The sequence below is a fragment of the Melozone crissalis genome, unplaced genomic scaffold (genome assembly GCF_028551555.1).
Source record: "Melozone crissalis strain CALT ecotype California unplaced genomic scaffold, PUWL_Pcris_2 ptg000016l_1, whole genome shotgun sequence".
Taxonomy (NCBI): domain Eukaryota; kingdom Metazoa; phylum Chordata; class Aves; order Passeriformes; family Passerellidae; genus Melozone; species Melozone crissalis.
The window spans coordinates 15,157,501-15,174,606 of record NW_026535794.1 but is presented as its reverse complement, the minus strand read 5'-3'; the positions used below and the strand labels follow the sequence as shown (position 1 = coordinate 15,174,606).

At 43.9% G+C, this 17,106-nt stretch overlaps 1 protein-coding gene across 5 annotated transcripts in view; it reads right to left on the bottom strand.

Annotated features, from left to right (window-relative positions):
• Positions 1–16,955: 16,955 nt before the first annotated feature.
• The window catches only part of EPC1 (enhancer of polycomb homolog 1), a 65,173-nt gene continuing 65,022 nt past the window's right edge, over positions 16,956–17,106 (bottom strand). For 3 of the 5 annotated variants that reach the window (XM_054273583.1, XM_054273584.1, XM_054273582.1), the window contains one exon: positions 16,958–17,106. This exon is cut by the window's right edge and continues 1,941 nt beyond it. The gene's annotated coding sequence lies outside the window, so the exon portion shown is untranslated. The other 2 variants (XM_054273586.1, XM_054273581.1) reach the window with 2 other exon arrangements.

Below are 17,106 nucleotides of genomic sequence, written 5' to 3'. Positions count from 1 at the left end.
ATTTAACATTACAATATTTTTACACTAACATATATCCCATTTGCTTAGTGTTGAATTGTGCCTGTGTTCATTAATTTATAATTGCTCATGAGTTCTTTGGTCATGTAATACAACTTGGGCATCAAAGACAGTATGTGAGATCAGATAGCAGCTGATTTCTGCCTAACTTGTGGCTGTAGAGAGGCTGGGAACAGCAGAACAGTGACTGTGCTTCATTACGTGCATGTCAGGATGGATGCCTTCCTTGCAATTCCTGCACTAAAACAAGTGAAAAGTTACATGACTTGCCATTCTATGGAGTTCATCTCCACTACATCAAAAGCGGCCAAGGTCCCATCCTGTTGAAATAAATCAAAATTTGCAAGTAATTTCAATATATCTAGGGTATCATTCATTTCCAATGAAATATATCCCTTGCCTTAACCAAGGCTGTTTTTCTTCTCCAGCAATTTCAGTGGAAGTTCCTCATAGAAAAAGCTGCTTAGGGCATGAGTGGCTTTTGCAGAGTGAGGGTTCCTCCACTGAAATGTTTGATATGGGGACCATCTGTGAAGCCCTCTTTGTCAATGCACTTCATAACTATCATTTCTGGCTTCACTAGACAGAAATAACTTCCAAGGGTGGGATGTGAATTTAACATCCTTGGGCCCTTCAGTCTTTTCCTGTTGAAACTGAATTATACCACCCATGTGCTCTGCCACTGGGGGCAGTGGCAATGAGCACTGGGAACAGGACAGGCAACTCCTAAGCCACTAAAAAATTTTGTACAATGAGAGCTGTCTGTTGTTGAAAAGCCACAACCAGCTGCCTTTCAAGGAACCTGCCTGTAAACTGGCACAGAAAGCCACCATTAGAGACTTGTGACAGCAGTCATGTTTTATGGTGTGCTGATGGAGACAGGATGGACATTGGCTGTAGCGATCCTTGTCCACAGCACAAATAAGCAAAATGACAGAGTCCCGTGTCCCTGCAGCTGGGTGCTCTCAGCTGCCTCCAGTCCACAGCAGGATTTGCAACATCAGGTTTTTGTCATCCAATCCATCATTCCTGCAGTCTGACCATTGTGTGGGAATTTTCACTTTCAGGGATTTTCTTTGCTAAGAAGCATATCTCAAGTGTTTGAAAAAACTGCTGAATGTAAACCCCACTGGCTCAGAGCCAAACGTACAGCACAATGTGTGTGTTATTTATTTTCAGGTAGTCATAATTTTTTTACTAACTTGAGTCCAGCCTAAGGAAGTAGAAGTATGTGGTCAGATCTATCCTTCAAAAATGCAAGGTGTTTATTCTAAGTTAACTAAAGCAGAAGGCAAATTTAGAGACCCTTGGTCTGGTTCCTGTAAGCTTTGCAGCTCTGTGCTGCCTTGCCTCCTCTCTCTGCTTGTCTCTCCCCTGAGCAATGCCCTCAGGATCCTGACACTGCTGTCTCACCCCACAGCTCAGAGCAGCTGCTGTGCCAGGGCAAATCTGCCCTCTGAGAATCACTGGGGTCCTGGCCAGCCGAGCCAGGGCCAGCCCAGGAGCTTGCCCTGCACTGCAGACAGCAGCTGGGTTTCCATGCACAGCCTTGCCCTACCTGCAGGCTGAGCTCAGCTTTTCAACTTCCTTCTACATTGTCCCAGAGCAGGATGCTGCAGGAAGCACTGCGGGAATAATCCTGGAGGTTTTCAGCCTCAATTATTGAAAGCCATTGTGGCTTATTGTCAAAAGTAAAGTCTCTATCAGCAGATGGAGCTGAGCTGAGGTCACAATGATCCCATTTGCCATATTCTGAATAAAAGCCTTCTAGATTAAACTAAAACAAAGGTACTTGTGATGCTTCAGCAGTACTGAAAACAAGTCAGTTTAGTGCTGGCTGTGACTGGTGAGACAGCTCCTGTCTTTGAAGTGTCCTGGTGTTCCTGGTGACATTCCCTACACAGGGAATGGTGACCCAGGAAGGGCTGCTGCCCATCCTTGACGATGGCCAATCCTTTTCTTCCCACAGAGTGACAGCTGCTATCAGACAGTGCAGCTCCACTGCCAGCCAGTGCAAATCAATCTCCTGAGAGAAATTCAAACTTCTGCTCTGGGTACTCATTCCCCCAATCTCTGTGCTTTTCTGACCTAGAATTCCCTTTGCTGTACTTTCACTGAATCTTTCTCAAGCCTGAGAGCTGCCCAAAAAGCCACGTTCACAGCAAGTTGATGGAAATTTAAACCAGGAAATGTAGTGGGAAGGACAGAGAACAGCAAAATGTATCCAAAATGACTATCAAAGAGAGGCATAAAAGCCAAACTAGGTTAGAAAGATGAGACTTCTGAGTGCCAAGCACACAATCACTAGGAATCTTCTGACAGCTATGATATGGGTGCTTTGAAGATATTTGAGGAAATAAGTACCTAAATGGAGGTAGATGCTAAGTCACTGCAGGAGCATCTAGCAATGACCATATGAGAAAGGCCACTGAGTGCAGTGGCATGGATGTAATTCGCTCCCAGGCACTGAGCCAAGCCAGGGCCCAATCTCTGCCAAATTATTTTGGGCCAGGTTTCTGTGGTTGCTGCTGAATCTGTCTTTTTCCATGCTACAGTAACAGACTGTTTAACCCCAGCAGACACATGGAACTGAACTAGCAATTTATTTCAGGGAACAGGCTTAATGTTCCTGACAAGATGGAAAGTCACCAGCTGGGTTATCTTCTGCATCTCATTCAATCAAATATGTTCATTATAATGTCTATTAGACCAAGCAGAAGTGAAAGGTAAATTTTCCCTGGATCCACAAAATTCCATAGCAACTGAAAGGGAGGCCAGATATCACATAATTTTTTTCTATTGAAACAGTCAGTATCTAAAAAGGCACAAAGCCTTGACAGGTTTCCATACTTTATTGAGTGCAATTTTAATGGTGTTTTAATACAAATGATCTCATTTGTATTAAAACAGTTTGTTGTTTGTTCAGCTGATCTGGCAAAACTGGATGTATTATAGAAAGATAGAATATGAGGTGTCTCCATGAAACTTCCATGAAATGTAAAATCCTATTCGAAAAGGCAGTGTGTGAAGATATTCAACACCTTCAACCAAATTGTTCTTGCTGCTGAGAGTTCTTTCAGGTCTGTCCTGGGATCATCACAGGTAACAATGTCAGGTGCCAAATGTCAGCAAGATTTCTGCTGTTCTTGCTGTAATTTCAGCATCATATTTTATGCAAAGTTGGTCCTAATTCCAATTAGGTTATTTGGTTTTCTGGTACGCCAATATTCAGCAGAGATTTTGTGCATCCTATCTTCCTTGCAGCTTTGCCTTGTTGCTTGCCTCTTTCTGTGGATCTCTGCTGAATTTACAGCTTCTCTACGGAGTGTTTCATACAATTATCTTGTCATCCTGATTTACAGGGAATGAAAGAAAGTAGTAAATCCCTGAGAAATAATGTTTGCCATCACTTGACTTATTCTGAGGGAAGGTTTTTTTGAGACCATCAGCAAGGAGATAATTACATAGCTGGGTTCAGTGTATCATCTAACCCATCTTTTTGGTGCCTTTACTTTCATAAAACAATTCTTGTTTCCTACACTGCCTGATGCAAAGGGGCAGGATTACTTTAGTACCACTAAATCTGAGGTGGGAAATGAAAATGTAGATTCCCAGTGAAAGGGAGCTGGTATGTCTGTGTTGGCTCTGTTTAAAGCTGAATCCTCAATGCAGAGCACTGAAGCACATTTACATTACTTTTTCAGGACTGAAATTGTATCACCAAACCTCATGTGTCTGCTTACAGAGGTCCAGATTACTTGCAGTTGTGGTGATTGGTTTAATGATTATGATGATCCATGTCTGTCAGGACCTGACTTGAGACAAACTGTGCACTTTTTTGTACCAAAGAGCTAAAAGATGTCCTTTGATGAGCTCTGGTCTGTGCTGCAAGCAGACAATGCCCTGAGGGCAAGCCCCTGTTAACCTCTTGCAATGCCTTTGACTCTTCTGAAGTCTCCAAACCAGACACATTAACTTTATCAATGTTGTCTGTGTGAAGAGGAGCAATAAGGTAAAGCAGAAGGCCAAGAGACAGCCAGGGGCAGTGGCCAAATCTCAAGGAGCAGCAGGAGAAGAGTCAGTGGTTGGTGAGCAGCTCGGGAGGGCAGATCTGTGAGAGGAACAAGGACAAGCAGTTGGAAATATGAGATCTCAAATAGCCTGAAAGTGGGTTTGGCTGGTGGCACCTGCTGCTGCCTGCAGCCAGGCAGGGATCCCTCCCCTCACGGACGGACGGACAGACGGAGCCGTGTGTCTGTCCGCGGCTGCCAAGGGCTGCGCTCCAGCAGGAAGCGCCGGCGCCAGGGGAGCTGCCAAGGAGGCTGCTAATTTTCATTCTCCAGTTCTGCTCAGCGTTTACCCACATCCATCTCCCCTTCCTGGGCAATCTTCTCCCCCAGCCCTCCTCCCAGCCCTCAGAGAGTGACACAGGGCTCCTCAGGAAGGACCTGCCCTGCGGCCAGTGTGACCCAAGGGACAGAGATTGTCCATCCTGCCACCAAGGCTGGGCTGTGCACACCCACACAAATGTGCAGAGGCATTGGCTGCTGACAGCTCTTTTAATAAGGAGGATGGTTATGGAAATGAAGAATGGGATAGATGATTTCTTGGTGGACACACTTTGTTACCCCTCCTGAGCCTTACTTTCTAATATCCAAATGATACTGATTATCTCTGGAGCACAGGCAAAAGTTTAAATCACCCAAAACTCTGAAGGTTTTTCTTCTGAAATTCTTCAATTAGGTCATATTGCTGACAAAATACCGAAACATACCACAGATTCCAACTCTGGGTGGCAGTCTCCTGGGCTAAAGCAACAGCTATTGCCTCAATATGCTTTGAGATTTAAATCACTATTTTTTGAAACTGAAAGTTTCAAAAGCCTGTTCTTCTGATGACATCAATGAACCAGAAACTACTAAAGAATTAAACAAGCTCTGAACTCCCAGCAGATGCCAAACTTCAGATTTATCTGTGCTGTACTATCTCTGTTCAGATTTTTGATGTGGCTGGTTTCCTCTGTCTGTGCACAAGCACACTTTGAGGGGAAGGTTTATCACACTGAGCCATGCAATTATAAACAGAATGAAAACTTTCAAGCCTTATGAAATACTTATCTCAAATGTGCACATATCTCAAAACTAATATTGCTCTTAAGATGATGCCATCTTCACTCTTAGAGAATACTATTGAACATGGAAGTGCATTTATTCAGGTGATTTGATCCTATTTTATCCATAGCCTCAATTATGTAATCAAACACATTAAACAAATTCTCTCTTTTTTCATCTTGAATTCTTTGATGATAAAAGCTGCTTTATTCCAGAAACTTACTAAACCAGAAGGCCAATTTGGAAAGCATGATTTCTAACATACTATCAAGAAACTGGACCATGCTAGTTTATGTTCAAAGCTGGGATTTGGCTGGCTGTTGGTGTCTGTAGAAAGTGGTAACCTAGTGAACCAGTTTCTATTGCCAAAAAGCCACGATCCTGCTCCTTTTGTGTGTATGCCATCATCTCAGGCTTTTATGGAGACCAAACACTTTCTTGGGCTGCAATTTTTGTTCTGCCTCCTGGACCTTGTGTTCATGTCCTGCACAGCATTAATTTTACCAAAGAAGAGTTGTTCACTTCCATTACTTCAGTCAAGGCCAGACTGTTTAGATTTTAGATCACACATCCAGTGAAATTCACTTTAAAACCTTGCCAAAACTATTTACAGGCACAGTTTCAAAGGTCTGCTCCTCATATGCATCAGTGCTAGCACTCACATTTGAAGTTCCAGTAAAAGCCACATTGCACTGGAGGAGTGCAGGAAATTGGCTTTGGGGACAGTGGCCAGAGTGGTTTTGATTCAGTGGTGGAGAAATTCTCTTTTGCTTGCAAGAAGTTTAGATTTCTCTGCACCCCCTGCAGCCTGAACCAGTGCCCCTGAGTCAATCCTTCCTTCTCTTCCTGGTGGTACCAGGGCTGCTCCCTGCTCAGCTGGAACCATGCACTGGGACCTAGGGCATGTGGCATTTCCTAACGCATGTGTTTATGTTCTAAGGGGTTTAAGGGAGAATAAAAGGGACCCTGAGTTTTTCAGTGGGGTCTGTGGTCACCCACTCAAGAGACCTCCTCAGCTTCCCCTCAAATGAAATCCCTGCAGCCAGGTCAGTATGTCACTGTCAGATGCATAACAGATATAACCTTCATCCAAGCAAAGCATACTTGTTAAAATAGCTCAGAAATGATTATATATTTGGTGTTGTACACTTTCTTTTTTAAAAATTTAATAACTTTAAATATATTTAACATTAATATTACATTTAAATTTTTTAAAATATTTCTATCACTTGTACAGAAATATCTAGTTTCTGGGTAGATTCAACTTCGCCGAATTAATGTAATAACTGTGGATTTCTATAAGAGCAATATATGTTCCACAAAGCTTGAAATACTAAATATTGTCTTCCCAATCTGACAGTTAAAATATATTTTGTTTTCTGAATGCTTTTTCAGTTATCTTTCACTTTAACAGTCAAAAGAATTAATTTTGGAAATTATTTGTTCGAAGATACAACTCAGCTGAATAAAAAGCTGAATTATGCCTTGTTCTCAATGAACATTTATGTGGCTGATCAAGGGTAGCTACAAGGACATGAGCTCCCAGTCCATAATTTCATCAGTGGACTGTACCTGCATTCATTTACTTTCCCTAAGATTCTGTTTTTCATGCTCTGTACTGAGACCGATTATTCAACTGTGATTCAAGCACAACACAGTAAGAGATGAGGCAAATTAAAAGCAGTGATGGAGCAGTTTTCAGAACATTTGCAATTCCAGGGGGCTTGAAGATTATGACAGCTGAATGGGAAAGGCAGGTCAGAAAAGGGTTTTTTTCCCTCCAAAATGCACTGCAGATATTACTAAGAATTACAAGAAGCTCCTAACTTGTGAATACAGGAACAAAGTATAGCCCAGTTTTAAACATTTTTATGTTGCTATTATTAATTTATATTATGTATATGTGTATAGCTCTGAAGTGTTTAAGTCATACCCATTTTTCATAACTACTTCAATTTATTGTACAATGCAGTTCCTTTGCTGGAGAGTCATAGTGAGCCCTCTCATATCAGCAGTTTTTCAGGTGCAGAAACTCCTTCCCGCTTGCACCATAAGAGGCAAAGGGCTTTGCATCTTTAGCCAAGGGGCTGCAGCAGGAGTCAGGAGAGCTGCAGCAGGAGGCACCATCCCTTGTGCTGCGTTCATTGTGGGCTGCTCCAGAGCAGAGCATCCTCATATCTGTGCACATCTGTGTGAGCTGATATTCCCTCAGTGCTGCCAGCAAGCCATGCTCCTCCCCTGGCTTCAGCAGAGGGGGATGTGGGTGCTAACCCCTATTTTTGCCCCTTTCCCTGCTGCTGAGGCTGGGCTGGTGATGATGGATGCCTGTGTGACTCTCCTCAGCCTCTTCGGCTTGAAGCTCATTTTACTTTCAGACTCCCGCTCCCACCTTGCTTTTTCTTGTTTGCTCATTCTCATTCTCCTTTTTATTATAAATAAACTGTGCTAATTTACAGCTGTGTCTATGCTTAGGCTGGGCTGATCTGCAGCACTGTGCACCATTCCCAGCTCAGGACAGTAACACACAGACAGAAATCAGTTCCATGCAGAATGCCTGGGCTCTAAACCCCAGTGTTCCCAGAGCTCCAGAACTTCTATCTTTTACCCACAATAGCATTTGGTACTCAATGCTAAAGACAGTCAGCTGCACTACAGAGGTGTGTTGAAAGGCTTTTGTTAAATATGGATTAAAAGGTGAATTACCTATGCTTAGTGTACCTGAAGATTACAGTAATCCCTCATGGCATGCAAATAAAATCCACTAAACCCACAGAGCCCTGGGCACTGCTGTGGAGAACACAACTTCCCTGCTCATTCCAGGAGCCCTGGGTGCAACCAGAGCATGGAAAGCTTGCCTTGCTTCCCTTTCTGCTGGAATCCTCATGAGGAGAGTGGCTGTCCCACAGGGAGGGAAGGAAGCAGCATTAGATGGGAGAATAAAAGGCAGCTCTACAGCAGAATCTGGCAGAGATGATAAGATCAACAGCTGGAAATTTGTCAGTTTTGACAATCTATTCAGATTACTCTGCATATGCTGGCTATATTCCTTTGTAGTTTTGACAGAATAAACAAAAATAACACCAGAAAATGGCTGGAAGTTAGATAAAAAATAATGAGAATCCATGGAACTAGGCAACACAGAGTAGCAATGATAGGTACCTGAGGCTGAGAAAATGAATCATAATGGAAATATCACCTTCTATGCAATCTTGCTATTAGATGTACCAAAGGAGTGTTGTTAAGGTCAATGCCTGGTATTTATGGCTGGGGATTGATTTGACCTCAAGTTCTTTCATTTTGTTATTCTGCCAGTAGTTAAAGTACACATTGTGCTGCCAGAAGAGTGGCTACCCAGCCTCACTGCAGGCACTCTTCTTGCTGGCTGTCTCGCCTTGAACAGTGTGAAATAGCTTGTGGCCAGAAGCTCTTATCCCATTTAGTTTAAGGCATTGGCTATAGCTGGGAAAGGAAGGGATTGATAACAGAGACTCAGACTTTATATGAGTAAAGAACTGGAAGTTTTACCAAAAAGAATTCTGTACCAGCAAGGGTTGGTTTTTTATGGCTAGTGCTCATGGTTTTGTAATGTACAGATGTGATTCCTGATTACATTAGATTAAAATAAATTGGCTTGGCATGGTGACCAAACTCTTTAAAAGCAGTAACAGTCCCACTAGCTGCAGCAATTAATGATATAATTATGCAAAGTGTGCTTCCTATTTTGCTAAAATATCTCCTAAATCTTGCAGATTTCTTGCTTTTGGTTGCTATTTTTGATTATTATATTTACATGTTAGAAGCAGGGAATTTATTTACTGGAACTAATAGACTTGTGTCTACATTTACTGGCTAGCTGGAAGCTATTTGTAAATATTTCTATATCACTAACACCTCCTATTTCTAGGGATATCACTAAATACTGGAATACCAAATTAGCAATTACAAATCTGGTAATCACTGCAGTGGTGCCTTGTTTCACCAAGGCTTTCTTTAGCCCAGACAGGTTAATCTCCCTGTGCTGCCTCTACAGCCAGGAGGAAATTTCTGCAGCAAAATTTGGAGCAGAAACCCAACATTCAAGTGCTCTGAACAATCCTGGGGAGTCAACTTGGCTACAGGGGGTCTCCAGAGACAGCTTCCCAGGGCTGCAGGAATCCCTGCATTAGACACATTATACCCATGATTTTTAAAAAAATATTTAAGAAAACAAATTCTAATAAATCAAAACAAATAGTCATGAAAAGGACAAAAATGAACAAAAGGAGAGAGCTGCTGATCTCATGCTTCCCTGCAGAGAAAATGAGGAAAGGGTGGAGAATGGTCCAGGCACTTTCTGATTATCCTGTGAGATAGGATGGGAACAATGAGTGGTTGGTGTGAGCCTGAACAGAGCACTTTCTTTTTGGCACTTCAACAAATGTTGGCAGCATTTTCTTTTTTAATGTCAACATTATGTGCACAGCTTCAAGGTAAGAGTTCCAAGTCACTCAAGTTAATTGATACATCAGGGATGTGGAACTGGAACACAATGTCCTTGATGCCACTTAAAAGAATTGCAGAACTCTATGTTGCCTTTGCAGGAGGGACTAGAAAAATCTGAATGCACTACAAAAGTGCTGGTCAGAAATGGGGGAGTTCTCTGCAGCCCTTTCCTACAATGCCTATCAGATTGACTGAAAAACTCTGAAATTATATCTTCTGCACTAGTTTTGATGATTAAATACTGTCCTGCCTCCCAAGATAGATTTACTTTTGTCTTATGCAGAGCTGTCCTTTTGCTGGCTGCAGGAATGTTTTCACACAGAAGTGAGTACTTTGTGCTCTGAATTCCCAGCTGTCTGCTGCAATGTAGCCTCAAGGCTTCAAAATTTGGTGTGAGAAGCTGTCAGTGCACAGACAGAGCCCTGGGCTCAGTGGAGAGGAGGGACACTGCTCACCAGGAGCTGCTGCTCGTGGGATAGATCACCTGCCCCAGGCTCAGGCTGCAGCTGAACACCCATCTGTGGTGCAGGCGCTGCAGAGGTCAGGCCATGTCCTCTCCACCCTCACCTCGTGCTTGTGGGCTCCTGTCCCCAGCCCTTCCTTCCAGGCCATGCAGGGGGAGCAATGGCTGAGCCACCCGCTGCCACCGGCAGGGGACAGAGGGGACAGCATGGGGAGGGGATGCTCAGACGGGCACCGTGGAAATGCAGGGCCAAGGCAGAAGTGCCAGGGCAGCCAGCCTGGCCTCCACAGGCTGTGTGGCACATCTGTCAGCCTGTGTGCCTTCTCTTGGGAGTACCCAGGATAAGGAGGGTTCACCTGGGCAAGCCAAGCCCTGTGGCTTTAACAATTATGTTTGCTAACAGAACACGTTTTTTTATTCTATAAGATATTGCTGTCAAAACTATTTGGTGTAAAAACAGATGTTGGTTGTGTTCCAGTTGAAAGTGCCCTGACTGAGAGGAAAATTCTTCTCTGAGATTCCATGTTTTATGAGAATCTAAAGAGGCTCTTCAGACCCCCAAAACCCTGGCTGTGCCCCCAGAAGCAGCAGCTCTGCACAAACTTTACAAAGCCATGGTCTGCTCTGCTTCACTGCATTTCTGCACTTTACCTAATCCAACAAAGGCAGCATTTGTCTTGCTACAGTCAGGTAGGGAAGACTTGTAAGACTTGTCCTAACTGTATTTTTATAATCACACACTTCCTGTGCACAATGCTCACTGGGTGTAACTGTAAATAAGGATTACTTTCATCCTCAAGTTCACAATGATGAGGTTTCTCCATTGCTTATGCAGTGATCATGCACAGAGACACAGGGGGATGGCAGCTGCCAAGGCCAGCCAAGGGCTGGGTGGTCCTGAGAGGGTGGCTTCAATTAAAGTCTTTTCCATCTCACTGCTACTCTACTTTTACAGTATAATTCACTCTTGCAAATCAAAACTGACTTCATCACAGTGTACCCACATAGTAAAATCTCTAAGATCTTTAGTGCTTGAAATCCAGACCACTTCCTAAGTTTTAACAGCAGTTTCCAGGTTTTAACATCAGTTATTGTTCTCATGTGAGCAATGCCCCTGCATTCATTTCACTGCAAGATGCAGCAAAGGTGAGGAGCTAATCCAGCACTACAAAGGGAAATCCTGTGACACCTTCGGCTGAAGCTCAGAAGATCCTGCCTGCCATTTATAAATCTCATTTACTTCAGTGCAGTTCTTTATTTATACAAGCTGTATGTTCTGCAGAGACCAATCTTAAAGGCAATATTAAAAAGCAGAGAAAGGGTGGCAGTTGCCTGTTTTATTTGTTTATAAACAACATAACTGGATGTGTAACCTCCATGCTTGGATGGGAGGACACAGGCTGCAAGGGAGATGCCTCCAGAACCTCTGGAAGCTGTGAGCACACTCTCCTAAGGCAACCGTGGCTCCTTGCTCTCTGTATGCTGAGATGTTCCAGCATGAGGTGATCTGATTTGAAAGGTGAGTTGCAGAGCAAAGAGGGAGCTGCAGTCTAGCACAGTTTGCCACTCCTCAGAAGTTACAGCTTGTCTCCATGACCAACAAGAGCTCCCAGGCCAAGGCCAGGATTCTCTGATCCTTCCACAAATCAGCCTTTGCTTCTGAAAGCTCCTTCTGACTTTGGATTTAGTGAATTCAAATGCAGAAGAATCCCTTCCCCAGGGAGGTGGGCTTGTTCCTCTGACAAAGAGCTGCTCCTGTGCCTTTGCCTCAGCACGACTCTGCTGCCACTGACCTTGCACCAGGATCACCTTCCTCCCCCAGAGTTTAGCAAAATGGGTATTTAAACAGGGAATCCATAAGCTGTAAAGACCTTTCTGAAATGAGACAAAATTAGGATTGATATCAGCAACTGTATATTTATACTCTGCATTGGCTTCAAACCATATTTAACTTTTAACCAGGCTTGTTATGAGAGGGTTAGCAGCCAAGATTAACTTAAAAACACAAAAAGAATCCATAAAAACATCTTAAGAGCTCAGATTTCTGAATAAATATATGCTAAATAAGCTAGCTCTGAGTGCTGCTTTGACAGTAATTAATTTTAACCCTTAATCTTTACTCACTGTAAGACATAGTTTCTTTTTCAGATGCATACTTCAAAAATTTTCAGAGAAATTGGTCATACATGGCAAGCAAAATTCAGGCATGATGTCAACATAGGCAACACTTTTGGTATAATTTCCTTCTACTTTTCTAATATAACTTACACATTTTTTGGTGGCACAAAATAATCTATGCTACATTAGCTATGTAAGAATTGCTAACAGAAAATGAAACCATATTTTTGAATGGTACAGATTAGCACCAGGTGTGCATGACAATCCTAATTAGTTAATATTAATTTGTCCAGAAAGTGCCCTGGATTCACCAGCAGTTAGTTAGATGTTCAAGCCTTAACAAATAGCACATGACTGAAGTAGTGATTTTTGAAAGGTAATCACCAGCTGGACTGGAACCTATCCATAGTGAAATCCTGCTATGTTATGCTGCTGGCATGCTGGGTGTCAGCACAGCTGCTGATTTCACAAAAATAAGGAATTAAATAGATCCTATGCCAGTGCTTAGTCACCCTCAGTGAAAGTGCTCCCTGCTGTTCAGACGGAGCCTCCTGTGTTCCAGTTTGTGCCTCTGGTGCTGCCCCTGGACACCAGGACCTGCTGCACTGTGCCCACCCCTGGGCTGCTGCTTGCTCTGGCAGCAGCTGAGCCAGTGCCAAACACTGCCCCAGAGCCTACAGGCTGTCTGGGAGAGAAGCACTTTAACTCATGAATAAACTCTGAGGAAAGGAGTGCAGATCTCCATCCCAGCCTGTGTCCCATCACTGCAGGCCAGGCTGGCCCAACAGGCACTGTCACACCTGCTGTGGCTGCTCCTGACCTTTCCTGCCACCTGCTGTGGTGCTGATGATGGGCTTGGACTGTGTGCAGTGAAATCTCTCTAAAAACTGGTTTGTTGTGGACTGTGAGCTCACAACTCTCTTCCCTGACACTCTCATAGAGGAGTGATTTCAGCTGTCTTATTAGTCCTTCTGCCTTCTTGCCTTACTTAGTGCAGGCAGCCATAGAGCTGTACACAGCTATAGAGTATCCAGTCATAGAGCCGTGTACAAGCTACTTCCAATTACAAATAAAGCTGAAATCAAGCAAGATTGCATTGAGAAAAACAAAAGACAAAGAAAAGCAACAGGCAGGAGGGAAAAGTCACCTGTTTTATCTAGTGATGTCTCAGTGCAAGGGCAGGGAGGTGAGAAGGGAGGCCTGGCCTGTCCATGATGGTTGCTCTGAGGGACATCAGCAGTCAGGCTTAGGAAGCAGAGCCAGGAAAGGTGCAAACTCAGGAAGATTTCAGATCAAATCTGTACAAGGATGATTTCTGTGGGACTGGCTCATGATGCCAACTCAGCCAAGACAGACACAGCCCCTGAGGAGCTGTAAATAGACTTCTAATGCTGCTGCTTTCCCTGGTCAGCAGTTGTTCCATTTTTCAAGTCTAAAATTCTAAACAACTACTGCTTTATCTTAAAGCTTGATTAAAGCTGACCATGAGTAATCTGACACAAACTATTCATGTTACTCCTGAGGGGAACAAATGGATCACTCAAAGGCACACTAGGAAGCTTTTAAAGTCTCAGTGTGCTGGTTTTGGCTGGGGTAGAGATAATTTTCTTCACAGTACCCAGCTCAGGGCTGTTTCAGCATTGTGCTGGGAATGGTGTTGATAACAAGGGATGTTTCTGTTGTTGCTGAGTGGGGCTCACAGTGTCAAGGCCTTTTCTGCTTCTCTCACTGCCTTGCCAGGGAGGAGGCTGGGGGTGCAGCAGGAGCTGGGAGGGGACACAGCTGGGACATCCCTCCTGCCCCAAGGGATATTCCAGGCCATTCAATGCCATGCTCAGTGGATAAAGCTGGGGGAAGGAGGAAGAAGAAGGAACAATCTGAGTGATGGTATTTGTCTTCCTAAGTCACTGTTAGGTGGGATGGAGCCCTGCTGTCCTGGAGATGGCTGCTGGCCCACGGGGAAGTGGTGAATGAATTCCTGGGTTTGGTTTCCTTTGCTTTTGTTTAACCTGTTAAATTGTCTTTACCTTGATCCAAGTTTTCTCACTTTTACATTTCCAGTTCTCCCCCTCATTCCACCAATGGGGGTGAGCCAGTGAGAGGCTCTGTGGGCTGAGGGGGTTAAACCAGAACACTGAGTACAGAGTGTGCTATGGGCTTTTCAGGAACCTGAAGGCAGTCTCTGTCTGCTGGCCTGGCAGGCTAACTGGGCACAGCAGGATTAGTCTGTACCTCTCTGGGAAGCAGTAAGAAAATGGGAACATCATCTAAGACTGGAATCAGTGGAAGTCTCTTTTGTATTACTTGTACCTATTGTTAACTGTTGCCCCTCCATGTGTCTGAGGCTGAAGGTGGCCACTGTCTCATGGAAGTGCCTCAAGAATGGTGGGGGTTTGCTGAGCAGGTACCCACAAGCAGAAAGTGCTCACAGGAACAGTGGCAGAGCATCAAGTCAGTTCCAGGTTACTGTCAGAAGGGATGCCAAAATCTTGATACATTAGTGATTTTCTCTACACTGGCACCTGACCTGTACAGAATCTGTAAAATCTGTGGTTTTGTTCTCTACTGCTTTTTTTACTGGGAGCTGCTGTAAGTAAAATGTGCTTTTTTAGTTTTGGGTCCAGCACTTCCAAAAGGATTTATGGGCTTCTGATACTTTATTGCATTTTGATACAATATTTCTCCTAGTGTTCCTGACCACCATAATAATCCCAGATTTGGCAGACCTCTACACTGGGAAAGCATTGCACCCTCTTTCGGTGTCTTCAGGGTGCAATTCTTCCAGCAGATGTGTTAAAACAGGACAAGAAGAGAAGACTATAAAGTTTTATCAGAATTTAGGATGTGGGTGGGTTTCATGTTGCATGTGTCAGGAGATGATGCATATGAGGATGTGGCACATCTCACTAATAATTCAAGATGGGGAGGAAAAAAGACTTAATGCAAAAATATTTGCTTTCCCTAATCCCTACTGAAAAACTAGCCCCCATTACACTGAAGAGCTGCAGCCCAGTTCCTAGTGCTGCTCTGCACATCTCTGTCAGCATTTTCCTCTCGTTGTTCCAGACCACCACCTAATGGTGAGGCTCAGGCTGGGCCTGCCTGGCTGCTGCGCGCTGGGGATCGCCACAGACAGAGCTCACAGCCCAGCTCAGCAGGGGACAGGCAGGATCCTGCCAGGAGCAAACCTTCCCCTGCCCTTCCCACTGAGCCTTGCTTGGACAGCTCTAACAGGCTAAGGCAGAGCTGCTCTCTGCACTCGTGGCAGCAGGGCTATCTGGTATGAAATTTTTCTGCAGAACTGAACTGTGTGACCCGGATCAGCACTAACAGGCCTCACTCGCTAATTGCTTAGGACATTCTTATCCTAGAGCCTCACTGCTGTAGATTACTGAAGCTTAGTACTTACTCTAAAATAACGTGCTCTATCTGTGACAGTGCAGAGCAATCTCCCAGGACAATGGCAGGCCGGCTCCTGTTCCTTGCCCCGTCCTTCTCACGCGGATCAAGCAGGGCAGCCGCCACGCCGTCGTCAGTCCAGGCTCTCTCCTGCTACTGGTGAAGAAATTAGTTACTCTAAATTAGTTCCCTAATAAATAGCTTCTAACTCTCTCTTTCTTCCCCTCTGTGGATTTTTTTACTTACTTACTGGGAACCTTTGAAAGAAAAAAAAAGCATTCCTGCTCTGACTACCTTCTCTATGAAAACCAGCTGTAGCAGTCGCAGTTAAATGCCAGTAAGACTGGCACACTCACTCCCCAGGACACACTCATGGAAAACACTGGTGAAGTTCTGACTATTCCCATACTGAGCCATGCATGCAAACAAACAGAAAACGTTCACATAAAATACTCGGTGAAAATACTCAGTGCAACCAGCAGTATCCCAAAGTACACAGTTTTAACCTCCACTGTTTTCATTTGTTTGGACTCAGCTGTATCTCAAATAAGGGACAGGAGTAGTTGCAGTTTTGGCTGAGCTTATCCACCTACTCCCATTCACCCTGTTCCTGCAGCAGCAATCCCTCGTCCCCTGTTGCTAGTATTTTGTAGGATTTCTGTATGGACTAACACACCTGTATTAAACCATACCCTACGGAGAACCTGTATGTCTGAAACTCACTTCTCCAGTTGTTCACTCTGCCATCTGTTTAACTCCACCTGGTGGCACCTCACAGGTTAAGCCTTCAGGAAACTCTAAAATTTAGGACAGTCCAGTTTATCCAGAGTCATTACATTTTCAGGCACATTAGATATTTCAGCCACCATTATTCATTAGCTCATTTTTTTTATGTCTGCAGTATTTTTGCTATGGTTTAGAAACTTGACTTTTTTGATTTTATTTTCTTCTCAGCAATGCAATAAAGAGCCACTCAGATGGCAGCCACATCCTCAATCTCAATTTTCCAGACATAACAGCAACTAATCACTAGGTAAGACTAGTAATCTGGAACTCAGTGGCACTGTCCTTCACTTCACAGCTCCTTCAAGGAAAAGTCCTCTCCAGTGTAATTTTGCTTCCTTCAGCTGCATGGTCACACTATGAACAAGAGCAATAACTCCTGTTTGAAATTGAAGAGACAAGAGGAAAGGATGCATCTCATTTTCCAATATAACAACAAAAGGGCAGTAAGGAAATAAAAGGAATTGCAAGCAAACCATTTCTAGACAGAAACAGAAGACGTCTGGTTCAGGTCTTAATCTGGGACTTTAATCACTGAGAAAGGCAAGAATTAGTGATGGTCTAGGGCTAGCAACCTCTAACCACACCCTTTCTGGATCAAGCATTAGCATGTTTTTAACAGGCTTTTTGCTTGAAACCAAGATGACACAATGAATTCACTGCTTGCTCCTCCCACATGTTCATCTCCTGCAGAAGACAAGGCACTTCCTTGGAACATCCCATCTCCAGGAC